This window comes from Megachile rotundata, chromosome 1, assembly GCF_050947335.1.
Source record: "Megachile rotundata isolate GNS110a chromosome 1, iyMegRotu1, whole genome shotgun sequence".
NCBI lineage: Eukaryota > Metazoa > Arthropoda > Insecta > Hymenoptera > Megachilidae > Megachile > Megachile rotundata.
Genome location: NC_134983.1, coordinates 7,610,294 through 7,636,706, shown reverse-complemented (window position 1 = coordinate 7,636,706; position 26,413 = coordinate 7,610,294). Strand labels below are relative to the sequence as shown.

The 26,413-nt window shown below is 35.8% G+C and overlaps 1 protein-coding gene across 6 annotated transcripts in view; it reads left to right on the top strand.

Moving 5' to 3' along the window:
- The window catches only part of LOC105661785 (uncharacterized), a 351,630-nt gene that overhangs the window by 219,096 nt on the left and 106,121 nt on the right, over positions 1-26,413 (top strand). The gene's annotated exons all lie outside the window — the stretch shown is intronic.

The following is a 26,413-nucleotide window of genomic DNA, read 5'->3' as shown; positions in this document are numbered from 1 at the left end:
ATAATTATAAAAATATTAAATTTTAGTTGTTACAAATTCTTAAATTTTTAAATACTTAAATTCTTTAATTCTTTCATTTCTGAGATTTGGAACTCATGTTCACACATTTAGAAATGTAACAACTTCCTACTTTAGGGATTTAAAAATTCAGAAACCTAGAATGTCAAAACATTTAATTTCTAATTTTCAAAATTTAAATATACAAAAATTTTAAAATAGAGAAATTTCAAGTTTTTGGAGAATTTGCTAAGTTGTCAATTTAGAAACTCAGAGGTTCTGAAATTTAAGTATTCAAGAATTAAAAATTTTAGAAACTCAGAAAACTCGGAAAAATCAGAAAATTCAAAAAACTTAGAAAACTTAGAAAACTTAGAAAACTCAGAAAACTCAGAAAACTCAGAAACTTAGAAACTTAGAAACATACAAATTCAGAAAATAACAAATTCCAATACTCAAAAATTAAAAACCATAAAAATCCCAAATTCTCAAATTGCCAAATTTTTCCGTTGAACGACTAACTACCCAACAGTGCCCGCGAGTGCACGTCACTTGCCCATTACTGCCACGTGAATGCGCATGCGCATACGCAAGCGTGTTGTTAAAACTTTGCTAAAAAGATTAATTAAAAAATTAATTTGTTGCGTTGCAATTAAAATCGTATGCGACAAATTATTGCATTAACAGGCCAGGATAGTTCGAGTCAAAGTTCACGATTTAGAGAAGATGTAAGGCGCATGTAAACGCACATGCGTATGCGCAAGCGCAAGAACGCACGAGCGGGCGCGATATTATTATCCAGTGATTCATAGCGCGCATTCATAAACGTTCCCAAGCTGTATAACGGCGCGGTATACAGCGGCATGTATCGATTAACCTCGCTTCCCGACGGGATTTACAACCGGCGACTAAATTATTTAAAGTCTTCATTTGTAACGCGATGGATGAACGGACACGAGCTGGAGACCACGTAACCAGTTCTTCTTCGGGCGACCGTGTATGCTGCTGGTACAACCGCTGACAAAAGTTCATTACACTCAGCCCTTAACCTTACGAAATGAAAGTTTGCTTTTTAAGATTAAACCCTTTAGCTTCCTCGGACACTTATTTCGAAAAACTCTGTACGCTCGGTGTAATCTACTTTTGGAACTGGATCAGTCAAAACTTGACAACTAATTGCATAATCACTTGTCTAAGAAAATATGCAAAGATGGATTTCTTTATAGACGAGAAGACAACGGACAGACTGTACCTGGAAAGTGTAAGAGCGGAGCTGTGGAAAAGTGAAAATGGGATGATTCATATAGCCGCATTATATCAATGAGCTTTTGCTTATGAGTATACGTAACAGAGATCGTCGGATTGTGTGGCGTGCTGCGGCTGCCACCGTCCACGCCACGTACGTTGAAATGCTCCTGCAAAGGAGTAGGAAGGTAGAAGCAGAGGAGAAACTGATCGGACAAGAAAGAGATAAAGATGAAAAAGTAAATGGAGAAAGAGAGGAAGGAAGAGAAGAGAGAAAGAGAGAGGAAGAGAATGTTTCAGGCACCCATGGAAGGCACGTAGTGCACAACGTCGGCGAACTCGTGTGTGTTCCGTGTTCCAAATGCACGGAACAAGCGCTGCTTGTCCGCGGCCACCTGAGTTATGATCGCTCTGTGCCCACCCTGCCTGCTTGCTTCACTGCTCGGCTGCCTACCTCCTCGCTTCTCTAACTGCCCTCTTCTTCTTCACCCTTCTACTTTCACAGCGGCCATCTTAACTCCAGAAACCGGTTGGCTCACTTACCATACTCCACATACACCGCGGATACACACGTGTGAACCCCGACTGTACGGTGTTCTGGGACATCGCTGATCGCAGCGCCCTCGGAAGTCCTTTTGCGTCTAACCGACGTTAATGGCCCGCCGTGGCGCGAGTTCCTTTGTACCGTTTAATAACGTCGTTATATTACAGCTGTCTGGATAAATTGATTTTTAAATTCCGACACACCGACCTTCACTTTTATCTTCGTGCTTCTTATCGATGTTGCTCCTTTATATTGGATCTAGGCTAACAAACATTTTAATAGTTAAGGTACGTAGCTCCGAATCCTATCTCATTCTCTGCGCACTATTGTGCACATGGTCCTGGGTTACTCATCAACTCTGAATCATACACCTGATCCATTAGTCCTAGCAATGTCTAAGAATTTCTATTGGTCTTACCACTATCTCTCAAATCAAATTTTGGAAGCTTTAAAATAGTACATCATTTTTGGCAGTATTATTTGCAAAAACCGAAGAGGAGAACCTGACATTTAGCTCTGGATTGTTTTACAGTACATGGTCGAATATACGATCGATGTTTGGTCATATCCACAAAGGAAATTTGAGGATCGATATTATCTGACTCCAATTACTTTTATATACTATAATTGTACACCATTGCACAAGTTAAACAGTAAAATGTTCGAATAACTCATTGTCAAACCAAGGAATTCCCCGTACATATTTCGAAACACAGAAGAAACATTCCACTGTCAGCGACTCGCAAGACAATTCTAGGAATTTATTATTCAACCAAGTGATTCGATAAAACTGCAGAAAAAATAAGAAACGATCACGAAGAAGCATGTAAAATCGTTATTTAATAAACTCGAACGATTGTACACATTGTCTCGGTAAAGGATAAGACACTTTAATGCTGGTTTCGATAGCTGGACAGAAGATTTATCTTTCATTAGAGTGTCATTTGCATTGAATAGACACGTTATGAGCGAACGGGTTGCTTATTAATTGTTTGTTCCTGTTCCTTGTCCAGTCAGTGACGCCGATACTGCCTCGGCTTGACACTTTGACAGGCTACGCTGTAGATATTACAGAGGTTTGTAGCAGGAGCGTATCAAACCGCGGTGTGCGAAAAGGTGTAAGAGAGGCAACCGCAGCCCACGGCAACGAGGCGTGGTCGCCGCAATTACCTCGATAGAGTTACAAGACTCGTTTCATGCTCTCGCACAAATTTATTAGCCCCATTCGCGTCAGTTTAATTACGAACACGATCCGCCGTGATTCTTTCTCCTTTACCTTCCTCTCTCTCCTCCTCTCTTTTCTTCTGGTGAAAGCGTACAGTCGTTGCTACCACATTATGACGCTCGGAAACTTTATTTGGAAATTGCACGTTCGCATTTTTGCAACGAGTCACAACTGAAATTATATTAATTTTGCATGACTAGCGACTCTTTTTAATTCTTTTGATCGTCTTAGGGCAGGTCTGACTAACTGCTCTACCGGGAACACGACTTCCACTATTAGCTAGTCTGTCCACCCACTATCACTCACTCTATTCCTTTACAATTTAACTGCCTAGTCACTTCGGCAAAGTTAGGTATGGTGGAAGTACGGTGACATTCATAGTTAATGTCACTTGGAATTTTCATGGTTTCGTGTAAACCACAATCCTGTCACTGGACAGATGTCAGAGGTTGATTAGTAGGTACTGGCAATAACAATAGAGATATGTGGAAATAACGAGGAACACTATGCATAAATGTTTTACTATATGAAACTATTGAAACAATTAGAAAAAGGTTATTAACAAAGTTATTACTAATTTCTTTCCAAAATTCGTTTTCACACATGAAGTGTGAATTGGTCGTTTAAATAGTTATGAAAGAACACAATCCATTTTATAAGATTCCATGTAAATGAGCATGTTTAAAAGAAAAAGATTAATATTTTCGTTCATAATATCTTGCTAATTATTTCAACAAGTAATAACAGATTACAAATTACAAAACAATATCCTTCAAAAAAGAGTGTGGATGTTGAGAGCTATAATAGAAGCTGAATTTTTCAATGCAATTCAGGAAATTGTATGAAAAATAGAGCTGTAACTATATAAAGACATAAACAGTATTATGTAAATTTTAAATATTTGTTATAGCAGTGTAACGAAGCTGCGGGCTATGAGCCTTGATATCAATTGCGTCTATTTTATACCCGATGCATTCCTTGAAACTCGAGTAGTAATTAGTTTTACCGCTAAATGCTTAAGGAACTTGAGAGGTTACTAACTGCTTTCCACCTACGCAGATCTGCCTCCTCTTTCTCTTCTTTCAGTATATATACCTAGTTCGCTCCCTCTCTGTTAATCTATCCCCTGTTCCTTCCCTTTCCAGCAACTTGAATCCAAGTATCGCCAGTTACCCTGCTTCAGCGCTAATTGTGAGCAATTAAGCGAGGCAAAGTCACGAGGAATATTATGAAATTAATTATATCGTGAGATTGAAGTCAGAGCCGGTGTGCAAGGTGTAGATAAGCATTTAAATTGACGCGCTTCTGAGGTATTACGTAGTATAGCCTGTACAAGTAGAACGTTTCCGATAAATTTGCATTTTATTGCCGTGCAGAAACAGCTTTTACATGCACGTACGATAATGTCTATTAATGAGTTAATTATTTCAAATTTCAGAAACGTTTTTCGCGACCGAAGCAACAAATTTTGCAATTATTGCCTATACGCGTAAATGCTCGGCATAAATTTAAAGCTTAACAATTTATGGCCGTACGATTAAAATAAATTTAATCGTTAATGCGATTTCGAGCTTTCTCAATGATTCATTTATCATTTTATTACGAATCGAACTGTTCTTTCTTCGATTCCATGAAACTGTTCAGACTTTAACTGTTCAAAGTACTTTTACTTTCAAATTGAAAATGAAGTAGAGGAATAAATAGATGCAGAAACTAACGTATACAATTTTTTATTTGAATAAAAGATAACAGACATTTCGACAGAAGTTTTATGAGGAAAAGAGGCATTTATATAATTATGTTCTAAGGTTATAAAGTTTCATAATTAGATATTGAATCTTACAGTCTTATTGATCGTACTGCTAATATGTTATTTTCATCCAGTAACATTACAATGACATCACTTAAATGGCAGTTACTAAAATAAGCTAAAATTTATTCAGATATTAATGATCAAATTCGTAATAACATAAAATTGCAGTTACCCTTGCTAAAGTTAGATCGCAATTGTGTAACTGGAGCTTCAAAAAAAGGCGAACATCTTGCATATTTAACATGTTTTTAAATAATTGTTGCCACTCGAACGAACTGACACAATTCCTGCAAGGATACACAAATATTTTAAACCAATTATTCTATAACTATTGCACCAACTAAACATTTATAATAAAAGGAAAATATCGAGACGTGATAAGAAATAGGGACATTAACATTACATGAATCGTTGGTAGTCGAAGACTTCTCCAATGTACTTTTCACTAGGTTTATTTCTTTGTATAAGATAATATTTATTTGTATAATATATTCAATTATATGTAACAGAATTATAACATATCCCCTTTGCGAGATTCAGCAAAGTATGAACCTTATGTAAGACAGTTTCACCCGCAAGACCGTTTCAGAATTACCCAACTGGCAAAATAAATAAAGGTTCCGAATAGAATTCAAAGGGAACAGAATCATACGTTAAGTAAGTACAAACAGGAGTAAACATAGGTGAAATGGAGCTCAAAGTGATTTAGCCGACATCCCGGATCAAAAACAAGCTGGCCACCGACCCACAAAGGTGAAAAGGTAGTAGGAACATTCGAGAAGGTTAGTATAAGCGTGGCAGTGGACGTCGAATCGCAGCCCCTCCGCACCCGTAGAAGACAAATCGTCCCCGGTGGGTGCAAACGTCGTAATTATCGGAGGCGGTAATCTCTTGACGTGGAATGGTAGGAGGAAGAGGAAGAGGCGCTCAGTGAAAACTGCGTGACAGAGTGGCTCGGCCTGTTCACCCTTGGCGTCCTCCGAGTTGGCGTACCCTTTTGCCCGAAGTGTCGGCCATACATTACCGCCGTTAGAGCCCGCCGGCACTATATTATTCCTTGACATGGCGTGGCGTGGCGTGGCATACTGTAGAACGACGCGCGGTATGAGCAGAAGAGAAGCCAAAAGAGAAAGAGCGAAACGCGGAGGAGCGGGGCATAGGTGGCTCAAAGAAGAGAGGAATAAAGCGGAATGGTAGAGGAACAGAGTAACAGAGACAGAGGAGCGGTACACTCGACTGCTGATAAACTACCCTCCACACTCGCTTCGCAGGTATAATAAAATTATATCTGGCCGGCTGTATCGCGATTCTGGCTGCGAGCGGCAAAGTCGGCACAAAGTTGCCGTCTGCGCGCCTACGGCGGCCGTGATAAATAACACCATGCTGGCCGAGAAGCGGCGGGCCCCATGTGCACCGTCTTGACTGCACGTCGCGCCATCTCGAATCATGGTTGCCCCACGCTATAACCAAGCTGGACCCCTTTCAAAGCTGCCTACTACACCATGCTTGGACTTCGAACTCGTGTATACTATGTATTACCTCTCCAAATGGCACGAGGGTTCCTTGTTTTGACATTTCGAAAAGGTACCCATTTCAGGATTTGACGATATTGTTGGGATCTCAGAGTAAGTTCAGAGTAACTCATTGTCATAACTACAACTCCAAGGTGTGACACTAACGCTAGGGTACATGTTCCTTTCTTCTTGCAAATCTGAATCTTTGGAGTTTCGGTAGCTCTAGTACAAGTGAAGGAGAAGGTTACTATTGAAGATGAATATATTTTGAACTTTCATAATAAACTCGGTTATAGAACACTGAATATCGTGAACGAATGGTTATCCAACGATATTACTGTTCACTGTTCTATTCGTGTTGGACAGATACTGCCTTTAACCGTGTAAGTTCTTGTTGATCGCTTTTCAACCAAAAACGACTTACGCTGCCGGTAATATACGTTAAAGCACTGAACACGAAAATGTGTTTCTGTTAATACGGTATTTGTACGTGTTCAACAGCTGGTTAGTAGGTTAAACTAAACGGTACGCTAAAACCTTACGCTTCATAACGGACAATCGCACAGTGACATGTCACGATGTGAAAGCACCCATTAAACCTCAACATTTCCCCGCTAGTGGCGCCACATAAAATGGCCAGTCCGAAACATGCTTAACACTTCTCGTATCCGTATCTTCAAAGTCCATCCTGTTTCTTCTCGTTCCATAAGCCTGGCAACGATCACACCACGGACAGAACTATCGCCAGAGGCTGAGCGGCGTGCACTTCTCTGTGCGCTTCGCTTGATTCGTTCATAAATTATAAGTCTTAGGGACGCGGCTCTGCTTGAAATACTGGTACTGACATGCGTGGTGGGACGCGGATGTATAAACGCGCCGACGAACTGGAAAACGACGCGCCGGCTTTCGGAGCAGAGATGTCTGAAACGTTCGTTCCAGTTAGCGTGGAACGTCGTATATGCGACGTGAATACGACATCGCGTGACAGCCCGCTCGTACACTCCACCTCGTCGACTTTATCGGACGCGATACCGTGATTCAGGCATTCGACGATGGTACACACCGTACACCCTGGCACTTCACGAAGATGAATTTATCCCTTTTTGAAATACGCTCTTTCCAACTGTATACTTCACCGAAACATCGATATTGTTGCATATCGATTAACACACGGTTTTTCAAAAAGAATTCACGATAAATTCTCATGGAAAATATTGCACAGAAAAAATGCATCGAACTATCGATAGACAAAGAATTTTAACGCTCTAGGATTTTATGGCGTTTTTCGTCATGATATGAGTGTGGATTAAGGATGAAGGGTACAGGATGATCAACTCCTTGACGAGCCTGATTCGTGACTCACAATTCAAATGCCGTAATTTCTACTAAAATTTTTAATACGCTTCAATTTGAAGAGATCAATTTGCATAGTCAAGGATGAAGGGTGCGGAGTGCAGGATTAACTCCATTCTTTGAATGACGCACTTCTAATGTGATAAATCCTGCTCGGATTTGCCATACTGTTTAATTCGAACTTAGGGTCCAATTATAGTTTGCATAATCAAGAACGAAGGGCGCAGGTTGGTCCACTCTTCGTCATACTTTAAGTGACGCACTCGCTATGCTCTTCAATTTGAAGTTATAGTTCAACATTTGCAAAGTCAAGGATTGCTGAAATTGATATAACATTTAACAAAATTTGACAAAATTGATATAACATTTCAACTTTATTTGTTTTGATATAGTAGAAGTGGATAATGCTGAATGACGCGTTTATTATTATTACTTCTGATAAATTAAGAGGTCAAGAAACCAAGTCGAGGATAAATTAATGGTGTTTGTTGTAGCATAAATAATCAAGTTGGTCATTCATACTTTCTGCTAAGTTTGGCCCCAAGCTTTTAGCACGTGATACGCGTCCTTTTACTCGTTTTGACATACTGAATAAATCCTATTCATTTCTGGAAGTCTGAAATATTCATGAAACTGTTGGTAATCGTGCAACATAGCAACAAAGTTTTGTACAAAAGTTTGGTATAAAATTCTGATAACTGATTACTAGGTATTTTGGTTTTTCTTGAAAGGCTGATTTGTGGGATTCATAATACGTTTATAAGGCTTTATGCATTGTTTATGAAAGAAACCAATAATCCCGGGTCTAGAAATCCAAATCTAAATTGACAGGGTGGTGGAAAATCTCCAATGAATCGACCCATCCGTCAATGTTCAAAGTACGTTCAAGATCCATTACCAAACGTGTCTAACGATTAGCAAATACCGTCGTTGCCAATGACAAGCAAACAAATCGCGGATTATCCGGGAACATATCTCCCCAAGGGGTACTTACTAACTACAACGAGCCAGCCTGTACACCCTGGAACGTGATTTCTCTGTCGTGGCTTATGTCACCCTACCTTTTCACTAATCTGTCAGGTGAGAAAGGCAACACCAGCTTCCTAGTGGGAAAGGTCTTTAAGGAACATACGCTTGAGTAGTTGCGAAGAAAATAACTCCGATAATACCTTTTTCAGAAAGCCTTGAAGATTTTTAATTGAATACACATTTAATCAGCTGTGAAATATTCAATAAATTTAATCTACTACGAAATGTCCACTAAATTTATTTTTAAATAGATTACGAAATGTTATAAATTTTAAATTTAACTTGACTACAAAATGTCTAATTTTTGACATTGAGCTTTCAGATTACTTATGCTTCATAGATGTTCTGTTAGTATATGCAGATGTTCTCATTCTTCAGATCTTTATGCACTGAATGCAAATCCGAAAAGTTCTTTCATTAACTCTTTTTGACAAATTCGATTTTAGCAAAATATGTAAATTTTCGATTGTTTTGAACTAGTAATGGACAGGTCCAAATATCATACTAGCTAGCATTGTGAATTTCCCCAGAGTCCGACTGCAAATAGAGCTGTTGCTAGGTGTAACGATAATTAGACCTGACTCACGTCTTACATCTGTTTTAGCTCAATTCATTGCAAACGTTGGAAATCTAACGGTAACTTGATAGGAAAGAAGAAAAGCGTAGACAAAGTATTTACCTTCGGGTGCTAATAAAATAAGTGGTCTAACGTTCCCACTCTATAATTAGAATAACAGTTACAAGTTAATGCTATATTACTAAGAGGTTCAGAAACGAACGAATACAGTTATTAATAATAACCTTTGCAATCACATGTACAACTCTCCCACATCCCTTATTAAATCACTGAATTCACTGCCTAAACTGCCTAATCTCTGCCTATTGAAACACTTCAACCATCGTTATTTTTTAAAATACTAAATATTCGAGGTAAGAGATCACAGTGAAAGGATTGGCTGCACATAGTTCCAAAAGCGGTCTTGACACGATGTCCGTAGTAGAAAGTTTGAAAGGGTGCACGTGAACAAAGTTAACACAGTCATTTCGAAAACTCTTCCGTCAAACATAGCAAGTAAAGTGGCAGGCTAAACGAGACTCGTGAATGCTCCACGTATTATATGCATGGAGATAATATAGAGCCTCAGGGAGGTGGTGGCTGACTGAGTTTATTCCGAAAGACAACAATAGAATGCATCGGTAGAGCGTATTGTATGCAGGAGGGCGCGGTATGGTTCACAATACCTGCTGCATTATGTATCTCATGCCGGTAGTTATCTCTGTGTGTTGTAATTCTAAACAACCGTCTATACACGCGCTTTGTGTGGTGGCTATAATCTCAGTGGCGTAGCATGGGTCACTTATGGGTGGTCTAGATCGCTTCTAACAGCTTTTACCTGTTATTTTACCAAAATATCTTTAAGGTTTCCGTTGTTTTCTTCGAGATAGAATATTCATGGTTAAACAAACTTATTCAGAGTTTACGAATTTAGTGATAATTTTATTTTGTTCAAAATGTATATTTATGATTTATTTCTGTTATATACTTTCAAGTTGAAAATTTTGGTGTTATGTAAAATTTTAGTTGACGTTATAATTCAATCAGTATTAAGTGTTTTCATATTTAAGGTCGATTAGGAATATTTCAGTCTTGTTGTTTGCTTTCCCTGCTTCGACATGTATAGCATTTTTATAATTTGTCCATTGATTTAAACATAATTAAGTAATTCTTGATGTAACTTATTCCACAAGTACTTTTCAACTATTAAAACAAAAGAAATTATAAGAACTAAGATGAATGTTCAGCATGAATTTATTGAATTTCTGAATATAGCTGAATGGTTACATGAATATTGTTAAATATGAATTTTGTGAATGACTCTATCAAAGAACGAATTTGTAACACGAAGTTATGTGAGTTTGAGTAGTTTTGAGATATGCTAAGAGTTGAATGTGATATAAAATGAAAGTGAAAGAGCTCTCATTTCATGAATAGAAACAAAAGTAAAATAAAGTTTTAAAGACTGCTCAAATTTTGTTACCAATTAACGTCCCTTTACAAATATTTTCAACTCGAGATAGCAAAGAGACATTATTTTTATGTTTCACAGCAAATGCGTTCGTCTGATCTCGTTCTTGTTCATTTATAAGAATATCCGTGTTATAAAAAACTAGCAGTCAGCAGTGAGTAGGTAGATACCCTCAATGTCGCTTACATAAACCGTAATAGGAACAGAGACAGAAATACAAAAACGGTGCTTTGAGAACCATGAGAAAGGAAGAAAATGGGTGCATAAATCTGGACAGTCGAGGGAACATCGTCTAGCAGCTGGTTTCCGTCACTCATGCGGTTCCTTTGATCTTCCGCGTGTCTACCCTCTACTTAAGTGAGTTTTCTTAACTTAATTTCAACTCGCTCGATGCACGTAAATCGCTGCAGTTGCAGGGAAATGTCAGTCAGCAGGATTTTTGAATTCGAAAAACTGAATCTCCTGTTTTACGAATTTTTCGCTGTTTTATTTCAACTTGTCATACATTGCGCACTGTGTTTTGTAACATTTGATAGCTGTTTTATATCGAATCTTGTATAGCAAGAAATCGAATATGTATCGAATCTTATACGTTAAAGAATTATGGGAAAATTTAATTGGAAAAAGCTAATTAAATATTTTTTATTAAAGGTTAATTTCTTATTAAACTATTTTCTTAATTGGCCTTAAAAAAACTTTTTGCATAGTTCCAAGAAGAGTTATTAGTAAGAAAGAAATATTATAATATGAATTTATTAAAAATTTAGAAATACAAATTTTATAAAAAATTGCTTCCTCAAAAAATATAAATTATAAATTTTATAATTTATGAATATTTACAAGATATGAAGATTAATCGCAAAAATATGCAACTTTCTTTAAGTATTAAAACGTGCAATAAAATTTTTCAAAATTGAGAACACATGAATGAATGTACAGAATCCGAAAGGATGTGTAACAAATGGGATCAGACACAAATTATACGAAATGTGAAAAAGATAGTTTCATCGTCTGTATTTAGAGACTCAGGAAATGATCGTAATAAAGTCACAAAGATAGATGGCAAGACACGAGTAGAACTAATGGGTAGGTTGCATAATCAAAGGCATGTAATGCCAACACCCTCTTTAATTAAGCCTCTTCTCTAATCCTCAAATGTGGGACGTTCGTTGGCAGCAATCTACAATGTCGCTGACATTCGAAAAGACACGAAACAAGCCGGACACAGGTGTGTCATTTATCATTCCTATAATTAAGGTCGGCGTTTCTTTTCTTTAATTGTTTATCTTCACATTCGCTACATCCTGATTCGGAACGAGCGTAACAAATTTTGAGAAAATATTAGGTACGACGTTTCGAATAAAAGAATTCTTTTTTGTGTAATATGTGTTGGTATAATTTATGACATGCCTTTTCACTTATTAATAGCACCATTTTATAATCATTGTGAATTGTATGTAAACTAAAATTCATTTAGGTTAAATTAGGTTAGAAAGAATAGATTTATTTTTTGATGTTATACAATGAATTTTAATTTTACTATTAAATATGTGACACAAACTATGAAGTGTTTAATTTCGAAATTAAGAGTTCAGTTTACCTGTATAATGTAATAAAATACATTATTGACTTCTCCAAGTAAATAGTAAATATTTTGAAAGTTCAAACATCGAGCAAGCAAATAAAATTCATTTACGTTAAATTAGGTTAGAAACAATAGATTTATTTTTTGATGTTATACAATGAATTTTAATTTTACTATTAAATATGTGACATAAACTATGAAGTGTTTAATTTCGAAATTAAGAGTTCAGTTTATCTGTATAAGGAAATAAAATACGTTATTGACCTCTCCAAGTAAATAGTAAATATTTTGAAAGTTCAAACATCGAGCAAGCAAATAAAGTATTGGAATCCTATTCGTTGGTAACAAAAAGCAGTCCTATTACCATAATGCGCTCTGGTAACATGAATTTCACGCAAGTCTATTCCAGCGGAAGTGAAGTCACGTTCTGTAACGTCACAATGGTTCGTAAATATGTCTGGATTCTGGTAAAACCCCCATTCACCCGAAATGTACAATGCAAACGTGTCAGGTGTTGGTGTCAGATAAACGGTTCAGTTAACAGCTAGACACAAGTCTGAAAAATTTCGGTTTAAAGAGAAAAAACAAATTTATATTTCTTTTTCGTAAAAAACCTTGAAAGATTTATAGCAAAACATAGGATCCTTTCTGTTACAATCAATTTATATAACCTTTTAGATTCAACTATGACAAAATAACATTTTGTACTTATTAGTTATAATTTATAATTGAAATATAAATTATAATTTATGCGTCTATAAATTACATTAGGAAAGATGGAATTTTTGAGATATACGCTCACGTAACGTAGCGTTATATGTAACACCATGTATACAAAATACAAGGTAGTTAAATTATAGAAGATAATATGTACGGTAAATTAAATTGTAGAAAAGAATACGTGACAATCGACATAATAAAAGATACGAATTTCGCAGGTCCGTATCGATGATATTAAAAGTATTATTAATAGTAATCCTATCGATAATAAATTCAACGACAAATTATAAAAATTGAAATACGTCAAAAAGTATTATGTCGTTAACTCTTTTTAATCTGTACGTTATATTGCAATTTTCCTCAAAACGTTTCTACGAAGACAATCCGGATTAACAAGGCTAAAGTACTTTGTATTCCAGCTCACAGTAAATACCTGCTTAAAGAACATTTACGTGCAATAAGATAACTGACATTATCCCAGTTCCTGTGAAAGAATTAACAGCAAGGATAATGAAAATCAGTTGGAAATCATGACAGCACTACGTAAACGTACTAATTCCTTATTCCGCACCATTCACATTGCTTGCGTTGTGAACAAATAGGAAACTACAAACGAAAACAAATGCTAACTATAAATGAAACAGGAAAACCGCCTACGACTTCTGCAAGTCTAAAAATTCTAGTTTTTATTTGCTTTTACAGACCTTTTTAATTGTGTTTGCGCGATTCTGTGTTTACTTTGAAGTTTTAAAATGGATGCAGTTTAATTTTTTATAAAGTAAGGTTGATAAAGTGAATACTATTTAGAAACTGGTTGAGGCCAGTATTTTATGTAGCTAGATCCACGTTAGTATTAAATATTTTTCCTTGTGGTTTGCTCTTTGATTATTTCATTAATTTGCTTTTTAAACTAAGTCAGTAATATACAAAGTCATAAGTGTTAGAGCGGAAAAGTATCTCAAAATCAAAGCATGTCTGAAAAAATATTAACATACTGTTTAAAAATTGATAACTGAAAAATAGCACCTTATGTGTGTAAATTTACTGTCCACCTTAGTGTCGAATATTTTCTTTTACCTTCTTTTGTCTAATTATATCTACTTTTTCAACTCATTCAGTAATGTACAGGATGTGGCATAAGTGTTGAAGCCATGAAATATCTCAAAATCAAAACATGTTTGCAAAAATATTTCTAATTATAGTTGTACTGTTTTCAAAGATTTATAAAATAAATAGCTCAATCTGATTTGGAATAGAAGTTTTCATAACTTTTTACTTATTAAACTTCACTATAATTTGTTAAAATTAATGAATTTAACATTTCAATGTTTCGGTAATCTTATGCACAGTAGTCCGCGATTAATTGACGCCACTCAAATCAGTATCGTAACAATTTGTGAGGGTAGTTCTGAGAACTACCAGCTATTATTTTTGTTCGGTTCATTCGCTTCTTGAGTTCGAGCATCGAAGATGAGGCCTCCTGTCACGAGAGTGTGAATGACATGCAGTAGTCTAAATTACTCTACACGTATAAAACAATTTCAAGTATCTGCCACTCAACCATCTTCACTAGCACAACTGATACAACATTATACATATAGTAATTTAGTACCTCCTAAAATCTTATTACAAACATTCTTAAACTAAAAATGTTAACTAAGATAATATTAATAACTAGAACTCAGAATGCAAATCCCAAATTTCCCAAGTTCAAAATTTTCCAGACCCAAATTTTTCAAATCCTAAATTTCCCAAGTTCCAAATTTCCCAAATCCAAATTTCTAAAATTCCAAATTTGTCAAATCCCAAATTTCTCAAGTTCAAAATTTCCCAAATCCAAATTTCTCAAATTCCAAATTTCCCAAGTTCCAAATTTCACAAATCCAAATTTCTCAAATCCCAAATTTCCCAAGTTCCAAATTTCACAAATCCAAAATTTCTCAAATCCCAAATTTCCCAAGTTCCAAATTTCACAAATTCCAAATTTCTCAAATTCAAAATTTCCCAAATTCAAAATTTCTCAAATCCCAAATTTCCCAAGTTCCAAATTTCACAAATCCCAAATTTCCCAAATCCCAAATTTCCCAAATCCCAAATTTCCCAAATCCGAAATTTCCCAAATCCCAAATTTCACAAATCCCAAATTTCCCAAACCCCAAATTTCCCAAATCCCAAATTTCCCAAATCCCAAATCCCAAATTTCCCAAATCCCAAATTTCCCAAATCCCAAATTTCCCAAATCCCAAATTTCCCAAATCCCAAATTTCCCAAATCCCAAATTTCTCAAATCCCAAATTTCCCAAATCCCAAATTTCCCAAATCCCAAATTTCCCAAATCCCAAATTTCTCAAATCCCAAATTTCCCAAATCCCAAATTTCCCAAATCCCAAATTTCCCAAATCCCAAATTTCCCAAATCCCAAATTTCCCAAATCCCAAATTTCCCAAATCCCAAATTTCTCAACTCCCATATTTTTCAAATCCCTAGTTTCCCAAATCTCAAATTTCCCAATTTCCAAATTTCCCAAATCTCCCAAATCCCCTAATCCGGAAATACCAAAATTCTCAAATTCTAAAATTTCCAACCATCAAAAGAACCAAACTCCTAAACTTACCAACTTCCATCCTAAATTTTCAATCTTAAAAAGTCCCCAAAACGATTCCAAATTTTCCCCTAAATTCTTATTCCCCATACATAAACCTTACTTCGTCAATCACCAAATATCTTTAAACTTCAATAATATTTTGCTAAATCCCGAGACTAATTAAGTTGATCAAGTTAGGTGATTCACCCTGTAGCATGCAAGAGAGTGAAGGAACTGAATAAGTAGAAAAAGTGTAGAAGGAAGAAGAAGAAGAAGAAGAAGAGAAGGATAAAAAGGGAAGAGACAGATTCGCCTATCCCGTGTGCCTGTCCCGTTTGTCCGTGCACTGTCGGCGGTATGCTTCATGTCGAGCTGACAGCTCGTATCTACATTCTGCCCGCGAGAATCTTTATAAGCGTTCGTGGGCGAGTGACGAGCTCGATGACTGGCGGGCGTGACGCCTGCTGCCTTGCCTGACTCTGCTTGACTGCCTTCCTTCGTACCTCGTTACGACGTGCCACGGGGGCTGACACGAAGGGCACGGGGAAAGGAGTTACGATGCTTAGCTATTGCACGGGACAAGCGTTCGATCTGACAGTCATGAATTTCCGTCGGCTTTCATCGTCCTTTCCGTCAGCTCTCTGTTAGGAACTGCTCCACTATGCCTTGATCGGCTTGTTCTACACGCTCATCTGTTTCGACCCACCCATGTCCTCTTGCTGTTATTGTCTCTCTTCATCTACCATATTCTCTTCCTCTTCTTTCACTGGCGTCGTCAATGTGCATCTTATCTGCATTCGTCCCGGCTAATTAGTTCGCTATTTTTATTTCTACTCGACATGATTGTTTCAAGAATTTTTTTCCACTTTTTAGTTGCTTTGAGGTTTTCTTTGTTGCTTAGTGAGGATTGCAAAAATATTTTTAACTATAGCTGTACTATTTTCAAAGACTTATCTTAATTTGATTTGGAAGCTTTTATAACTTTATATTCATTAAACTTCAATACCTTTGAGGAATTTTTTATTTATTGATTAAGTTATCTTTGTGGATTTTTATTTGTCGGCTCGAAATCTTCAAATTTTCGAATTGAAAAGTATTCTACTTGTAAGTGCTCACGGATACACTTGCACACTTGCCATGTTCTCATTAGCACAGTTATCCTTATGATAACGTGCCTAAAGTCAATAAAGGAAATTACATGAAGCACTATAGCAATCTATAGTTCACCGATCAATGTTAATCGTTAACTATTAAGCACCGTAAGAAAGAGTCTAAAATATAATATTATAAGGAGATCTCATACAATGTTTTGTTTCTAGTTAGAAAATTTGCGAGGTGACAAACTCGGCCAACGGAAACGGGGATAGTAACCCTTTTATTGTGCAAATTGGCCGATTTAAAAGACGACCGCATATAAATGCTCGTTTTCCGGAACTCCTCGGCTAGCGAAAAAGGCGAAACACCGAAGTTTCAGTTTGTTTAGCGTATATGAGATAAGCCAAACGCATTTCCATAAACGTAGCGTCGCCTGTGTATTTTTCAAGGCATATACGTGGCTTGCTGTTGCCGTGCTTACGCTGTGACTTCCACTCCAGGTGCTAAGCATCGCAATGGCTCCGTGAAAATGGAGTTATTTTATGTCGAGCTTACGAGAATCGTTTCAAAGAAAGGCTGCTTCCGCAGCAAAATGGTCACCGTCTGTACACACTTTCAAATTTATACAAGCTGTTACGTTCGTCCTCATCGTCAGCTCTCTTTTCTCCTCGACTATGATCTTACGCCAGCAATGGTTACGACAATGGTCAATTTTCGTCAAAATGGCGCAACAGAGGAAAATTCATTCCTACGATATATCGTACACGTATCAAGTCGCTGTTATTAATAGTATGTTTGCGGGACGCGTCACTTTGACACATTTCGAATTTATTAGGAAAATTACAAAATCGTTCGCATTTTTATTTTGCCTCTTCGTAAATTGGACGTATAATAATGTAATCGTTTAATGATATTTATTCTTTAGCAATATATACAGATTTTTCCATAAGATAATAGTTCTATGTTGGTCCCATTATGTTTCTAAGTAAATCAGTTTTTAAGTGTAACTTTGAATATTTATCAAAAAAAATGAATAAAAATAATATTAGATCTAATGTAAAATTAATTTTTTCCTATATAAAAAAATCGTTATCTTATTAGTGAATATTATAATTATTAAAATACCTAATTTTGATGCAATTTAATTTTTATTATTAAAGATGATTTTCTATGAAGTTTTTATAAATTTGTTAGGAACCTCAAATAGATGTCTAAAATAAATAATATACCTGCAACTGATATATTTTAAAATATATTGATGCATTTGTTCAATGAAATTGATGAGTTTAGAGAGATGTATTCAGTAACATATTAAATTTAACTGATCTTTTAAACCTCTATAATTCAAAGATTTTAACTGGTTCTCTGAGATTTGATTTATCGAGATTCGACGGTATTTGTGCTTACGATATGAATTAATATTGGAATCAAAGGGGGATATCCAAGTAGTGTAAAACAAGCGAACTAAGCGTATAAATGCGAGATAATAGTAGAAAGTTTCAGGAAGACGCGCGCAAAACATAATTGTTCATAGCTACTAAGAATTAATGGCTGTAAAGCCGATTAGATAAAATTGAAACGAATATCATAAATATGCCGAGTTATTCCTGAACTGCAAACACGATGTGCCTTATCGACTTTCTACTCGTAATTCAAACGAGCAGAGCGTATAAATTTCCGCCAACAATCAATAATGTACAGTAATCTGAAAAGCATGTTAAAATAGTTCGAAGGCATTCGTTACGTACTACATACTTTTCGTTTAATTAAAAGATTTGTTGCCTCAATGTATGAAACATTTTATGCGTACAATTAGACGTACGTGACTATTACTATAAATCTTACGTATTAGAGAGAACTGAAGTATGCTTAATTCTACTTTAATTATATCTTATCTTCAGACATATACACCGAAGATCGTAAAAGGTTTAACGAGAAATTACGGCTCCTATGTGCGTGTACGTGAAATAACTTTACGAGAGAAAGTTGCTTTTCAAAGGTGATGATAGGCCAATTGTTTCTTGCAAGTGACTTGAAAGTCTTCGACTGTTTTGAAAGTATTGTTGACACGAATGTTTCAAGAGGTAAAAACTACTTTCAGATAACGTCACGAATTAGTTTACGAACTTTATTCAAACTTAAATACAGAATGTTTCAAGAATTGTGATACAATTAAAACGGATGATGTGCAAAAATAAGTTAAACAATCAAAACTTATTTACATTCTAATTAATCATTTATAGTAGCAAACGAATTTTTGGGGGCTCTCCATGTTGACGCAATGATATACAACAGATTAAAGAATAAACTTAAAAATACCTTTGTTCTTAGTAATGTGTTACATTCGATCAGAAACGTAAATTTTTACTCTGACGACCAACGTGCTAAATTAACGTCATTAATTTATGAACCTGAAGTAAAGAAGTATGTCAAAAATTTGTTTTAGCCATCTCGCTCATTAAACCACAAAACTGAAAATCTCTGACAAGTTATTCGTGAATTTGTTTAATTCGCAAATTATGCTATGTTTATTTCACAATTATTTTATGAAGTTACTTAACAAACTTCTGTATCGTTTCTTATCGCATAAGAGAGATACGACAAAACAAAAGAATTCATCTGTTAAAACATTCGAAACAATCGATGCATTAGTTTAGAAATCAATTGTCATTCAAATGAATTTTCTATCAGCAGTCAACTAATGTCTGAAACATCCGAAGAATTCTACGCGCTGTTGACTTTGAATAATGACCGCAGTAATGTCGAAATCAGTAAATTTCGAAGAACTTTCGAGAGATAGCGTTGAATGTCTATTGTAATTCGAGGTGAGTAAATTATAACCACGTTGCACGGTCGACTGTCAACACGTGTAAAACAAAGTCGTCGCGTCAAAGAGTCATGCCAGCCTGGCAGAATCCCATTGTGCGTACATACGCGTTACTGACAATCGCCACGTAGAACGGCGAGGCGAAGGGACTGGTAGGCACGGCGCGAATAAATAAAGCTATCTCAACTCGCGTTTATCATTTGCTATCCGAGCGGTCCTCGTAAATCTGCCCGACATCCAGCCAGCCAGCCAACCTTCCTACCAGCCCGCCTGTCTGCCCCCAGTCGATAAGAGTCGGCCACGGGGCAATATGTTGCATCTCACCCCTGGACTGCGCTTCATAGCACGAGCACAATTATGCTACAACCGCTTTTAACCTCTCTGCAGCCGTAGCTATCTTCTTCGCGATACCTGCCATGCTATTCACCTTCTCTCAGCTTACTGTCTTTCCTATAAATACGCGTCTCCGGGATTTTACGCCACTTTCGGATATTGCAGGGATCGAATTACTAGGATGCTTCGTATTATCGTAGCATGCTAGGATCATATAATGCTAGTCATATTAGTGACAATATAAAGGTCACCTTTGTTTCTGGAATAATGTTGAGATTGCGAAGAATTTAGATACACTGTATGTTGCTTGTGGAATAACTTCCTCTTTGGTTTTTTGTGTATTTATGAATAAAATGGTGGTATGTCGCGAACATCTTGCATACAGGGTGTGTAAGTCGGGACGGGTTATATCTTGAAGAAGTCAAAAAGTTGCTAAGAATTTATCTTTCTACGACTTCATTTTCTAAATGAATGCAACGGTCCAAAAGATATAGGTGCATCTCTGTTACCATGTAGCAACTTGTAAATGTAAAGTAAACCTTGAATGTAATGTAAATGATATGTAAAGTAAATGAACATCAACGGTAAAGTAAATAATCATTAAATGTAAAAATTTGTTTTCCTAACTTTGCAAGAGTTAAACGATTCAGAGCAACTTAACCTTTATCGATACAAGTTAACTTTATAAATGTAGATTGCTTCACATTATACTTTCGCGTTCCTCTATAATCAGAAGGCTAATAAAAATGTTAAAGACTTGCAATTTAAATAGTGCTTATAGAATTAAAAATCCTTGTAATGGAAAACGGGTTATAAAAAATAAATTCTTTTAGGTCACAGAGTGATGCAGCGTTCATTATACCTTTCATCCACTACAATTATCGAATCGTTAAAAAAAATATAAATGCTTAACACTTGCTTCATTTGTTTGTTTCTTTAGCTCCTTGCACGTATACATTAAAAGCTAATTGGAAGTAAATGAATCTATACTTTATCGGCAATAAATCGAGTTGATTTAAGACGCTATTATTTAGCGGGAAGGTTAAATCAATTCCTTCACACGTCTACGCGCTCAGGAATAATGAATGTGATACACCCGAGGCGAGTAGCCTATGCGAATGTTGCGACACGTCGAAAGTAATAAAGTCGTTGCACAATCTTGTAATCGCGTTAGTCATTGTGGGAACGGCAATTATTATCTTTCCTTCGTCACCTGAGCTACGTTTTTCTTCGCAACATCATTGTACTCCGGTCTTAACGCTCGTTAAAACGTTCTCCCACGTTCCTCCGCGAACTATCGTAGCTAATGTCCGAGCCTGTTCGACGCTAATTTATGTAGTTGGCAATATACGACATCGGTTATGAAGAAGTGCCGAGCAAGTTGATGCTGCACCGCCTGCTCATTTTTAATGCTAAGCAGCGTTTTCATTGCTTTTTCAAAGTAATAATATAACTATTTTAACTAACAATAAGTTTAACTTTTTTCCAGTTTAATTTAATTTTAATATCCTTTGTGCGAAAGCACCTGTTTCGACGAAAAAAGTTAATATAAAAGAAGAGAGAAGAAATAAATAAATATTGAAAATTGAAATTTATACAATTATTTCCTTTTTCATCCCTTTTTTTTATACACTCTGCATCCCTTCTGTCCGCCACTAGATGGAGACTTACAAATACTATACGAATGTGGTACGAGTAGCGTATACCACATCAAAGAAGAAAAGGATTACACCAATCCAATATATCACCTATTCTAACAATTCTCCCCTGAAGTATAGTGTTTACTAATGTAAATTACAGTTTGAACGAATCTAAACACTCGATCGCGGAAGCCGAAGCACGATGTTTACGATTCTAAAACAGATCTACCAACGAAATAAAATAATTTTTGAAAGCAACGTCGAACGGTTGCACCTGTGACGCATAAAGCTGTTCGGTGCACGGATAAAGCATGAAAGATGTCTGGAAAAGAGGGACACAACTCGTAAGTCGAAGACTTAAAGAAGCACGGATGAACGCGCTTTGCGTTCCATCTTGAGTCGCATACATACGTGACTCACTTGACATCCTATCGATGCAACCCTCTGAACGTCCTGGTCGTATTCTTCGTGGTTAAAAAAAGAGCAAGGAAACGAGGAAAAGCAAGAAAGAGGAGGAAAACGGGGAATGATAAAACGAAGAGGACAAAAACGAACGAGCAGTGTGACAAACCTTTCAGCGTCTATTTTTGTTAGTTCCGCTGATGGCTTCCTATGCATTTACCCTCCTGTCCCTCGATGTTACGGCTGGCTACATACGATCCAATTCTTTTTACAACATAGTTAAATCAGTATGAGATGAAAGGCAAACCAGAGCATGTAAGATCGAGCGATATTCACGCAGACTGCACATTATGTCGCATTCACACTGTGTATGCTTAGCAACTTCCGTGTAAAATAAACTGGACTGAGAAACGTATTCCACGCATCCTCCGTCAAATTTGATTATTGTGAATTTTTATCACTAGCAAATTGTGATATTTGTTCACGTGCTTAACTGAGGTTTACCCTCGAGAGATTTATGGAATAGAGTTTCGTGATCGTAACGCGTAAATGTCGCATTCTACAAAAAAGTACTTTGCTCCTTGGCTAAAAAAGGGTATAATAGGGAAAGCTATTAGTGTAAAGGCACAGATTAAAGAAAGATATTTAAAAACCCATAAAAGGTATTTAAGTAATGTACCTTTCATTCAGTAGTTGTACTTTCATGCTCAAAACTAAAAAATATCATTTCTACTGCTAAACTTGACATATTTTTTTTATCAGAGTCTGATGCTTGAATTATTGAATTATTAACTATATTTTATTAGTTGTAGAAAATATAAAAGTTACTCGTGTTATTGAAATTAGAAACATTGAAGTCCTTTTATACGAACAATTCTTTTTATTACTAAAATAGATATTAAACGCTATTTTTTCTTCCTCATTCTACTAATGTTTTCATGTAAGTGTTCAACATTGCTACACTCTGAATACTACAAAAAGTCAGTCTGAAGCAGGGCTTAGTTTTTAGACGGTAAGACAAAAGAGTTGGGGGTGAAAGAGACCCAGCAATCTAGAGTCTAGACTCTAAACTAAGAAGATATGAAAGAAAAGTAAGAACGGAAAAGAGAAAGAGACAGAGATATTCTCTTTGATCCGCTTAGGCAGGCTATACCATCAAAGTAATCCGATAATAGATTACTTCCAATACGTACATGTGCTTGCTTGTCCAGTAGACTCACGTTAAAATCGTATCATGTGGGTATATCCGTTTGTAGCCACTCGTGTCTACACGTATGCAGAATCAACTGCCGCATCTACCGTCGATTTATGCGGTCAACATCGCAATATGTACCTCACTCAAAGTGAATCATCGACCATCTTGATTCTTGGTTGACGAACGAAAATAGCGAGCAGCAGGCAGCGAAACTTTGTATGCTCTATGATCTACGATGAAGTTCACGATTATCCAGATATTTCTCCGAAAATTTCGAAGCATTTACGTGCCAAAAAGTAATTCATTTTATTTTCAGCACACGCTTGTATTTCTGGTCAAAGTTGCTGCGAATAGTTGGACGATTCTCCTGCAATTATTCTTGTTTTATTTTATTACGTGAATTAGGTTCATACTAAATTAGCTTGAAATTAGCTTAAAATTTCATTAAATTAAATTTCATGAGATGAATAAATGTATAATATTATAAATACACATATGGTATTTTCATTTTGAATAAAAACTTTTCTAACAAACAATTCAGAATTGCAAAAGTAACATATTAAAAAATGATATATTAATAAAATGAAATTATGATAAAATCTCATTTCAAGTGAAAACATGTTCAAATTAAAAATGGTGTTCACCAAAAATTTTTATTACAAGATTTGCGCCAACATTTAAAGCGATTACTGATTTCAGCTTTAATATCAAGGCGTGTCCCTTTTAATTAAGAGCATGACATAATGTTAGAGGTACGCAATCACGAATTCGATTACATATTACGTTTCAACATTAATCACGTTCAGTCAGTGATTCCTGTGGTTATTGCAACGTAGTAGAGATTAATTATAGTGTCGTGGTGAAAGACAGAAAAGTCGAGAGATGACAACAAGGAGTTTCACATGTTCCCGTGGCTGCAACTGGCAACCCGTCAATTAGCGCCGCGTTTAAAGTTCGTTCAGACCGCTCTTTTTTCACCGTTACCGCGAAGAATTACACTTGCGTACAGCTGTCAGGTCGTAAGTCTCGTTTCCGTTAAAACTAGTTGCCTGTTAGCCGCTCGATTAACGATCAATTAGATATGTCTGACAGCTGTTAAAGAGATTCTGATAACAGGACCTACAAAACATTTTATATCCTTCTCTTGGGGTAGATAATTCAACCTTTCATGACTGATAACGTCCAATTTTGGACCTTGCTGATAATTTACAATTTTTATACGACTCATACAGAAAACACAGTTTATCACAAAATTATGTCAGATGGTACAATGTGTTTTTAGTATTCTTCGAATAATTGTGAAATATCTTTTAGAATTTGTATTTTGAAACACTTTCACGTTTTATGGATGTTCGAAAGGTAATAAAAGTTAATTGGTATGTTTTATTTATAATTCAATATAATGTAAATTGTTGAATTTACAAGTTTGCGTACATTTCTTAAATCTTAATTTTTTAACAAATTTTTCATATTTCTAAATATACATTTTTAAAATTAGGAATTTTATTTCTTAAATTTTCAAGTTTACAAATTTATAAACGTGCGAATTTCGATATTTTTACATATCTAACTAAATGTCTAAATTTCCAAATTTTCAAATCTCCAAATTTCCAAATTTCTAAATTTCTAAATTTCTAAATTTCTAAATTTCTAAATTTCCAAATTTCTAAATTACCATATTTCCATATTTCCATATTTCCAAATTTTCAAATCTCCAAATTTCCGAATTTCCAAATCTCCAAATTTCCAAATTTCTAAATTTCTAAATTTCCATATTTCCAAATTTTCAAATCTCCAAAAATACAAATTTCTAAATTTCCAAATTTCCAAATTTCCAAATTCCCAAATTTCCAAATTTCCAAATTTCCAAATTTCCAAATCTCTAAATCCCCAAATTTCTAAATTTCCAAATTCCCAAATTGCCGAATTCCCAAATTCCCAAATTTCCAACATTTCCAAATCTCCAAATTTCCACATCTTCAAAATTCTAAATTTTACCATTCCGAAATTTCTTAAACTCCTAAACCCAAACTTTCCAAGTTTCCAAATTTCTTGGATACTGAAATTCTTAACTTCGTAAAAATTTCCACATTTCTGAAATTTTAAATTAAATTAAGATCCAATCACCGTTAAGGTAGTGGTATAATTGCTTCCTGCGTTTCTCCTATGAAAATTTACAGTGTCCCTAAGATTTCCCTAAATGTCAATAAATCTCCATTAAAAAATGGCTCCCTAAAAGATTACTAAAAAATACACTTGATATATATACTATTATAAATATTTTTAATTCACCCACTAAATTTCCCATGTACGTAATTATTAGAAATGCTACTAATTCTTCCAAGTTAATCTCAAAGTTTTACAAAAAAACCTTTCGTGTAAGTCACGTATAACGTATAGTAATTTTCTCTAAGAAAGTATACCACACGATTACAATTCTGATAAGTCATATATTACCCGATAAGATTGATATATTCGAAAAGTTTTAAAGAGTAAAATGATTTTTTATTTTAACGATCTCGTGTTAATAATTCGTAGCAGTAAAGTGAAAGCTCGAGTCGATAAACAGAACACCGGTGTCATTAATAATAATTGTCGTTACACACGGTGGTTTTCACCGTAGCAATTTGCTAATGTAACTCGCAATTACAAAACAAAACAACGAATAAAGCTACCATATTTCTCGGGTGATAAAAAATGTAAACTTTCATGATCGAGGCTCGGCAATTCATCGAAACGGAGAGACGTTACCATAATTTACCGTTAAAACGCATTACCGAGGCACATTTTAACACCTTTCCCAGAGAAATCGTATTTGCATTTCTCTCTATTTTAATTGCTTCTATCGGTGTTTCTTTCTCGTAAATAGCCGAAGCGTCTTTATTCGCGTGATTTATGTAACACGATCGTTTAATACACGTCCACGAAAGCTACGTATGCGTATCTCGCCGTCATTCGAGCAGCCATCAAGAGCTGTCCAACATATTTCTTAGGGTAATGTGTGCGTGCACTTTTCTAATATCCGCGAAACACACGTAACATAGTAAGGTATAGCTGTCAGGCTGTAACTCTCGTTTCCACTAAGGTTACTTGCCTGTTGCTCGTTCGATTAACGGTCGATTAAGCCTGTCGGGCAGCCGTTAAGTAGATACGAGAAAGAGCCAAAGATATGAAATGCGAGATACTTTATAATTTCAGATAACGTTATGAATGGTAACGAGCTCTGCCCGCCTTTCATGGTAGATACATATGGTGTAGCCAACCTGCAGGACAGCTCGTGCATTC